Here is a 10,186-nt window from a genome sequence, read left to right on the forward strand (position 1 = left end):
TTCCAAGTGCTTTTTCCTAAAGAAAGTGGGCAGGTGGCCTAAGGAGGGCACCCAGCGAAGTGCTTCAAGTCTGGGCGAAGGAGAGCAGAGCCTGAGCCTACTTCAGAAGTCCACAGCAGCCGTGGGTGGGGAGGAGGGAAAGGCAGCTCTGCCTAGGAGAGAAACACGCTAAACCTGTTCCATGCAAAGTACAGCCCTCCTTAATTAAGCGATTGTGGGTTTCCCCAGCCTGTCTGCTGGCTCTGTACCCACACATCTGGTGAGGCATGCTGGCAGGCAAGCTCTGCCACTTACAAGCAACCTGCTTTCCCCTTGGGGAGGCCAGCTGGGGAACAGAGAACTTCACTACTGAAGAAACCCACACCCACCGCTGTCTAGACTAACCAATGGAGGCCTTTGTTCCTACGTCTGAGTGAATGTCAGGGCTTACCAGACAAGAGGAAAGGCAGCAGTAACGTGGAAGAGAAGGACCCAGATGAACAAACTGAGTAACAAGCCCCATCGGAGACACAGATAACTAAAAACAGAAGAGGCTTTCAAATTGTCCTAATTAGCATACTCAGAGGATAGTGCATCTATCAAACAAAAAGTCTGCAATGAAAGGGAATTAATTAATCAGACAAAGTGATTGCCAAGACGACATACTGGATTAGAAAAATGATAAAGTGGAAAGCTGAAGGCCAAGTAATTGGGAGGACAGAGTAGAGGAAGCCTCTCAGAATAGAAATAAAAAAGACAGCAGATGGAGGATATGTCAATGTAAAGAAGGAGAGAGCGAAGACAGGAGAGTGGAGAAATAAATCATAGAACATATCCCCTAACTGAAGAAAAGTATGACTCACCAAGTATCAAGCAGGACTAATTAGAAAGGTGCACACATTCTGATGACATTTCAGAAATCCAGAAATTCCAGGGAAGTCCCTAGCTTAAGGTTTAAGTAGATAAACTATAAAATTATGTCAACAAAGTAAGATAATATTATAACAAAAAGAGAGGAAATTAAAAACAAAAGCATTAAGTTACTGCTTTTCAGAGAGAGATCAATAAATACGACATTGCTTATTTAAGAAATAGATGACTTCGGGACTTCCCTGGTGGTCCAGTGGTTAAGACTCCGTGCTTCCAATGCCGGGGGCCCGGGTATGCCTCAACTAAGAGCACACATGCCACAGGTAAAAGATCCTGCACGCCTCAACGATGATCCCACGTGCCGCAACTAACGCCCAGCACAGACAAATAAATAAATATTAAAAAATAAAGAAGAAGAAATAGATGACTTCATATAATAAAGACAAAAATGTAGAGCTTCCCTGGTGGCACAGTGGTTAAGATATCCGCCCGCCAATGCAGGGGGCACGGGTTCGAGCCTTGGTCAGGGAAGGTCCCACATGCCATGGAGCAACAAAGCCCGTGCACCACAACTACTGAGCCTGCGCTCTAGAGCCCACGTACCACAACTACTGAAGCCCGTGTGCCTAGAGCCTCTGCTCTGCAAAAAGAGAAGCCACCATAACGAGAAGCCCGCACACCTCAACAAAGAGTAGCCCCCGCTCACCGCAACTAGAGAAAGCCCGCGCACAGCGACAAAGACCCAAGGCAGCCAAAAATAAATAAATAAATAAATTTAAAAAATAAAAATATATGTGACAGATTTCTCATGGCTTAGCCATTAAAAGATTAATGCAGGCTTCCCTGGTGGCACAGTGGTTGAGGGTCCGCCGGCTGATGCAGGGTACACGGGTTCGTGCCCCGGTCCAGGAAGATCCCACATGCTGTGCAGCGGCTGGGCCCGTGAGCCATGGCCGCTGAGCCTGCGTGTCCGGAGCCTGTGCTCCACAACGGGAGAGGCCACAACAGTGAGAGGCCTGCGTACTGCCAAAAAAAAAAAAAAAAAAAAAAAAAAAAACTTCTCGTAGTGTCCGGAGCCTGTGCTCCACAACGGGAGAGGCCACAACAGTGAGAGGCCTGCGGACTGCAAAAAAAAAAAAAAAAAAAAAAAGATTAATGCTCTGCTGAATATTTCTCGGAGTTCTGTTAACTCCAACAGAAAATCCCCTCTTTGTAGATAATGATCCACTGGAGACATCTGAGGGAATAAGCCAAATTATTCCAGCCAGAACTCCTTGACCAACACAATATGTCAGTTTTATTTGAAATCTGACCTGCTTTTCTAAATTTAATTACCTGATGAGACGATAGAGACTTTGTTGTGGTACATATATTTATAAAGGACCTAGAAAACTGAAGATGGTAACCAAGATTTGAATGCTGTCTGTCTTTTTTAGTTGGTCAGCATTTTGTGTGTGGATTATAAATTCTGAAAGATGATAACTTCAGCACTGAAAAGAACAAAAATGGTTTTTTGACATTTACGACGTTACTCAGCCAGCAGAGGGAGACAAGGCTATACAGCTTTTAGCAGCTACACTTCTTTTTCCTTCTTTCCTTTTTTTAAAAATTGAAGTATAATTGATTTACAATATCATGTTAGTTTCAGGTGTACAGCACAGTGATTATGTGTGTGTGTGTGTGTGTGTGTGTATACACACACACAAATATATATATTCCTTTTCATATTCTTTTCCCTTATAGGTTATTACAAAATATTGAGTATATTTCCCTGTGCTATACAGTAGGTCCTTGTTGGTTATCTATTTTATATATAGCAGTGTGTATATGTTAGTCCCAACCTCCCAATTTATCCCTCCCTCCACCCCCATTTCCCCTTTTGTAACTGTAAGTTTGTTTTCTGTTTGTGAGTCTCTTTCTGTTTTGTAAATAAGTTCATTTGTATCATTTTTTTTAGATTCCACATATAAGCAATATCATATGATATTTGTTTTTCTCTGTCTAGCTTACTTCACTCAGTATGGTAATCTCTGGGTCCATCCATGTTGCTGCACATAGCATTACTTCATTCTTTTTTATGGCTGAGTAATATTCTATTGTATATATGTACCACATCTTCTTTATCCATTCATCTGTTACTGGACATTTCGGTTGCTTCCATGTCTTGGCTATTGTAAATAGTGCTGCTGTGAACATAGGGGTGCATGTATCTTTTCAAATTTTGGCTTTCCTCCGGATGTATGCGCAGGAGTGGGATTGCTGGGTCGTATGGTAGCTCTATTTTTAGTTACTTAAGGAACCTCCATGCAGTTCTCCATAGTGGCTGTACCCATTTACATTCCCACCAACAGTATAGGAGGGTTCCCTTTCCTTCACACCCTTTCCAGCATTTATTATTTGTAGACTTTTGGATGATGGCCATTCTGACTGGTGTGAGGTGATACCTCATTGTAGTTTTGATTTGCATTTCTCTAATAACGAGTGATGTTGAGCATCTTTTCATGTGCCTTTTGGCCATCTGTATGTGTTCTTTGGAGAAGTGTCTATTTAGATCTTCTGCCCATTTTTTTATTGGGTTTGTCTTTTTGTTATTGAGCTGTATGAGCTGTTTGTATATTTTGCAGATTAATCCCTTGTTTGTTGTATCGTTTGCAAATATTTTCTCCCATTCTGTAGGTCTTATCATTTTATTTATGGTTTCCTTTGCTGTGCAAAAGCTTTTAAGTTTAATTAGTTCCCAGTTGTTTATTTTTGTTCTTATTTCTGTTATTCTAGGAAATGGATCCAAAAATGGATCCAAATGGCTGCAATTTATGTCAAAAAGTGTTTGCCTATGTTTTCCTCTAGGAGTTTTATAGTATCCAGTCTTACATTTAGGTCTTTAATCCATTTTGAGCCTTTCTTTTTTGGCTCAAAAAAAAAATGCTGTACGCGGGCCTCTCACCGTTGTGGCTTCTCCCGTTGCGTAGCACAGGCTCTGGACGTGCAGGCTCAGCAGCCATGGCTCACGGGCCCAGCCGCTCCGCAGCATGTGGGATCTTCCCAGACCAGGGCACGAACCCATGTCCCCTGCATCGGCAGGCGGACCCTCAACCACTGAGCCACCAGGGAAGCCCCATTTTGAGCTTATTTTTGTGCATGGTGTTAGAGAAATGTTCTAATTTCATTCTTTTACATTATACTTTTCAGCTAGCAATAAGAAAGGTGATATCAGTCTACAAGGAATCATCAGAAAGATCTTGGAGACCATTTTCCAGATGAGGAAAATGAGACCCAGAGCAACATATTGACTTGGGTCATAGTGAGCACCCCTCTCATCTCCAGCTCCTGGTTCAGTGCTCTTTCCTTTACCCTGTATTCTCAAAGGGGGCAGTAGTGCCCTCTCAACATATTGAAAATGTGTGAACGTATTGTTGATTGTCACAATAATTGGGTGGCTTTACTGGCATTTTACCACGTGGAGACCAAAGATATAAGATGTCTGCCATACAGGGGTATTCACGCCTAATGAAGTCTTGTCATCCACCCCTGTTTTTCAAATGTCCTATCAGATGTAGGTTGAAAACCTGTTTATAATTATCTGACCCTAGAAAAAAACTTCATTTTACAAATAAACACACGTATTTTTTTACACTTTTTATAATATACCCTGAATTTTCCAAGAAAACAGGTATCATGAATGTGAAAGGGCGATGTGACTGTGTTATGTTCTGTTCCTTAGCAAGAGTTTTTCGCCATTTCAGAACACCGTATCACCTATGTCAGCACCATGAAGGATATTCAGTTCACCATGCAGCACACTTATATTTCTCTGCCCTTGTAACTGGTCACATTTACTTTGATTCTGCATTGAAATGCAATTGTCTGATTATTTTATTAAGCCTTCTTGTGTAATAGTGTCTGAAATGGAAATGCCTATTCCTTTATAATATATTTGGAGCATTCATTATATTGATCCTTTATGGAATTGTATTTGAGGAGATATTATATGATTGGTGAATTTCACTTATGGATAGGGTAATTAAAAGGGCATTACAAAATACTCATAATAGTAACTTTTGGCAGTAATCCCCAAGTTGACTTACAGGTTCAGTGCAATCCCTAACAAAACTCCATTTGCCTTTTTTTGTAGAAGGGGCAAGCTCTTTTTAAAGTTCAGGTAGACATGCAAGTGACTCCAAATGGCCAAAACGATCTTGCAAAAGAAAAAGTTGGAGGACTCATACTTACTGATATCAAAACCTACTACAAAGCTACAGTAAACAGTGTGGTGTTGGCATCATGTCAGACATATAGATCAATGGCATAGAATCAAGAGTCCAGAAATAAATCTATACATCTATGGTCAGTTACTTTTTTGGCAAGGTTCAAAGCTTATATAATGGAAAAAGAAGAATCTTTTCAACAAATAACACTGAGACAACTGGATATTGACAAAGACTCTCTCCTTGACCTAATTCTAGGCAGTCTCTTCTAAGTCCTCTAGGCCTCAGCTTTCAGTGTCTGTCCTTGTTGGGCCTGCATCACCCACTGTCAGCAAGAATCTTTTTTTTTTTTTTTTTTTTTTTTTTTTTTTCCTTGCGTTATGCGGGCCTCTCACTGCCGTGGCCTCTCCCATTTGCGGAGCACAGGCTCCGGACGCGCAGGCTCAGCGGCCATGGCTCACGGGCCCAGCCGCTCCGCGGCATGTGGGATCTTCCCGAAACAGGGCACGAACCCGCGTCTCCTGCATCGGCAGGCGGACTCTCAAGCACTGCGCCACCAGGGAAGCCCAGCAAGAATCTTTTAATTCAGTTTAGAAGGAACCCCCGACACTCCTTGTCGAATTAAATTCCTCACTCTCCATTGATCCCACAGGTGATATATATCATCACCCTCGCCTGGCTTCAGCAAGAATCTTGTCAAGTCAGCTTAGGCAGAATCCCCCCCTTAACCCTGATGTTTCCTTTTAGTAATTTTTTTATCTAGTGACCCTCCCCTCACACCCTGCTCCTTGGCTCTAAATCCCCACTTTTCCATATTATATTTGGAGTTGAGCCCAATCTCTCTCCCCTGTTGCAAAACCCTATTCCAGTAGTCTCTTGACTAAAGTCTTCCTTATCATCTTTAACAAGTTTCAGAATAATTTTTTCTGTGACAATATCGACATGCAAAAGCATGTATTTGGACCCCTACCTCACACCATATACAAAAATTAACTCAAAATGGATTAAAGATATAAATGTAAGAGTAAAAACTCTTAGAAGAAAGCATAGGTGTAGATTTCTATTAACTTGCATTAGGCAACAGTTTCCTAGATAGGACACCAAAAGCCCAAGAATAAAAGAAAAAGATAAATTGGACTTGGTCCAATTTTTCAAACTTTGGTGTGTTATAGGGCACCATCAAGATTGTCAAAAGAGGGGCTTCCCTGGTGGCGCAGTGGTTGAGAGTCCGCCTGCCAATACAGGGAACACGGGTTCGTGCCCCGGTCCGGGAGGATCCCACATGCCGCGGAGCGGCTGGGCCGCTGAGCCTGCGCGTCCGGAGCCTGTGCTCCGCAACGGGAGAGGCCACAGCAGTGAGAGGCCCGCGTACCGCAAAAAAAAAAAAAAAAAAAAAAGATTGTCAAAAGAAAACCTACAGAATGGGAGAAAATACTTGTAAATCATATATCTGATAAGGGTCTGGTATGCAGAACATAAAAAGAACTCTCACAACTGAACAACAAAGACAATTGAAAAACGGGCAAAGGATTCGAATAGACATTTTTCCAAAGAAATACAAATTACCCAAACGCGCGTGAAAAGATGCGCAACATCATTAGCCATCCGGAAAATGCAAAGCAAATCCACAGTGTGATAACACTTTACACCCCCTAGGATTGCTATAGTTATAACAACAACAACAACAAGTGCTGGCACAGTTGTGAAGAAATTTGAACCGTCATATATTGCTGGGGGGAAGGTAAAATGGCACAGCTGCTTTGATAAACAATTTGACATTTCTCAAAGTGTTAAACACGAGTTACCACATGACCCAGAAATTCTATTCCACGAGAAATGAAAACATTTCACACAAAAACTTGTACATGAATTTAATAGAAGCATTACTTATTATAACAACAAAAAAGTGGAAACAACCTAAGTTTCCATAAGCTGATGAATGGATAAACGAAAAGGGGATGAAGTACTGATACATGTTACCATATGGATAAACCTCGAAATCAATGCTGAGTGAAAGATTTGGGATATAAAATGCCACATATTATATGATTTCATTTATATGAAATGTCCAGTCTAGGCAAATCCATAGAGACAGAAAGTATAGTGGTTTCCAGGAGATGGGAGAAGGGAGAGTTGGAAGTTATGGGAGCTTTTTTTGGGTTGATAGAAATGTTCTGGTGTTTGATAGTTACACAACACTGTGAATATAATAAAAAACCACTGAGTTGTGCACTTCAAAAGGGTTAAAATGGTGAATTTTATTTTATGTGAATTTTATCTTTAAAATTTTTTAATAATAATAACAAACCCATTACATGTTATACTTTAATGGAAACAACTATATTTTCCAAGATAAAAGGATAGTGAGAAGGGCATTGTTTTACATTTTGGCAAGTCTCTTTGATGTCTGGTCTAATAGAAAATAGTTAGATTTCATATCTGCTTTTACATTCAATCTGTTGCATTATGTTGTTTTGGTTGAAGAGTATCTGGCCTTAAACAGAAATGTAGTTGGAAAAGTGGGAGTTCATCTGTAGATTGTTTAAAATTTGAATATTTAAAATTTAAAAGACTGACCAAACGTTGGTGAGATGTGGAGCTTCATAGTTTATTGGAGAGATTGTAAATTGGTGCAACTGGTTTGGAAAACAAGTTGGTGGTTTCTTAAAAGGTAAACATATAGCTACCATATAACCCAGTGATCCTATTCCTATGTATTCCCCAAAAAGAATCGAAAGCACAGTATATACAAAATATTTTACACGAATGTTCATAACAGCTTTATTTATAATAGCCCAAAACTAGAAACAACCCAAATATCCATCTGCAAGTGAACGGATATACAAATTGTGATACATCCATACAACGGGCAGTTGTATTCAGGAATAAAATGTTGGTACATGCAACAATATTATGTATCTCAAAATAGTTATACTGAGGGAAAGAAGCCAGACCCAAAAAGTATGCATACTGTATGATTCCATTTTTAAGAAGTTTTAGAAAATGTAAACTAATCTGTAGAAAGAAGACCAGCGATTCCTTAGGAAGGGGAGTGTGTGGGGAGATTGGGAAGGAGGGATTACCAAGGGGCATGAGAAAACTTTTAGGGGTGATGGATATGTTCATCACCTGGGTTGTGGTAATAATTTTTCAGGTGGATAATATGTCAAAAGTTATCAAATTGTACACTTAAACATGTACAGTTTATTTTAAGTCAATTTTACCATAGTAAAGCTGTAATAAATAAATAAATAATGTTTTTAAAAATGAATCAACCAAATATATAGACAGGTCTTGTTCAGATCCTGTTTCAAATTATTTGTAAAAAGATGCTTGAGACAATGGGAAACATTTGAATACTGACTGGGTATTAGATTACGTTAAGGAATTATTAATATTTTTGGGGGTGATAATGGAGTTGTTATATTAAAAACTGCCTTATCTCTTACAGATATATATTGAAGTATTTATGGATGAAATTATATGGTGTCTGCGATTTGCTGAATTGGGGGAAATGATGGGTATGTATGAAACAAGATTATCCAAATATTACTAACACTGAATTTAAGTGATGGTTATGTGGGGGTTTGTTATACTATTCTTTCTACATATGTGTATGTTTGAGATTTTCCCTGTTAAGTTGTTGTTTGTTTTTTTTAAAAGAAAAGTTTACTTTAGTCATGCTCCAAAACAGTGGAGTGGTCTAAGTGGCATCTGATCTTCCCATCTGAGAAAACATACCTTTTCTATTAAGTGATAATCTCTATCATAAAACTATATACTTCTCACTAGGAGCAGAAAATTGAAGTCTGAAGGGCCCATGGGGTGTTTTGACCAATTACGCGTAAATCTCTATGCTGATCTACCGTTGGAAGCATTGCTTAAGAGATGAAAGAAAGAGCGAGTGGCATAGGATAAAAATGCTATTTTAAAACTTATTTCTTCTTAACTCACCCAAAAATCTCACAGAAATAACCTATCACTGGAGAGAGAACATCTTGTCATTCTAATCATTCTTTGAAACTCAAAGCAAATGACGTTTTTATTGTGAGTGGAGGAGAGTACACGTGGTCTGATGTTTTCTGACTTACAAACAAGTTTTCTAAATACAAAACGGAGCCAACTGGAAACTATCTCTTGGGGACAAACAAGATAAGCAATTATATCAAAGTACCATTTTCAAAAAGTTTGAAGTATGACTCATACAAACAGAATGAACACTTGGAAAATATTTTTTTCAACTCAGTGAAGGAACAAACAGAATGATAAGGCTGATTCAAAGAGTGTTTGAGGAGTGGGGTATTGATAGGCCTTTCAGAAAGGAAATTTTAAGTAAGATTGTTCGTCTTTCACCTGGATGAATCTCCAGAGAATTGTGCTGTGTGAAAAAAGCCAATCCCAAAAGGTTACATACTATATGATGCCTTTATACAATATTCTTGAGATGACGAATTTACAGAAATGGAGAATAGATTAATAACAGTTGCCACGGGTTGAGAAGGAGGTGTGGCGGGGGGCTTGAGAAAAGTGGTGTGACTGTTATAAAATGGCTACATGAGGAAACTGGTAATGATGGAAATGCTCTGCATCTTGACTCCATCCATGTCAATATCCTGGCTGTGATACTGTATTAATAGTTTTGCAAGATGTAACCACTGGGGAGATTAATAGTTTTGCAAGATGTAACCACTGGGGAGAGTGGGTAAAGGGTACACAGCATCTCTCTGTATTCTTTCAACTGAATGTTAATCTAAAATAATCTCAAAATTAAAAGTTTAATGAAAAAAAGATTGTTCTATTAGATACAAAACTAGTTAATATCATATGACAATAAAACAATAACTTTGGTGTTTCTACCAAATTAATTTTGCCTTTACTGGACACAAATCTGCAAGTTAACATGTGAATTCATAAAATCTAGGACTTTAGTCAATAGTGAATAGTGAGACAGACAAAGGGACTTCTTCTAGAATAGGGTCAGCAGGCCAAATTTAGCTGCTGGCCTGGTTTGGTGTAATCCATGAATTAAGAATGACTCTTACATTTTTAAAGGACTGTAAAAAAACAGAAACAGAAGGACTTCCCTGGTGGCGCAGTGGTTAAGAATCCACCTGCCAATGCAGGGAACACGG

This window comes from Lipotes vexillifer, unplaced genomic scaffold, assembly GCF_000442215.2.
Source record: "Lipotes vexillifer unplaced genomic scaffold, Lipotes_vexillifer_v1.1 scaffold1002, whole genome shotgun sequence".
In the NCBI taxonomy this organism is placed as follows: Eukaryota; Metazoa; Chordata; class Mammalia; order Artiodactyla; family Lipotidae; genus Lipotes; species Lipotes vexillifer.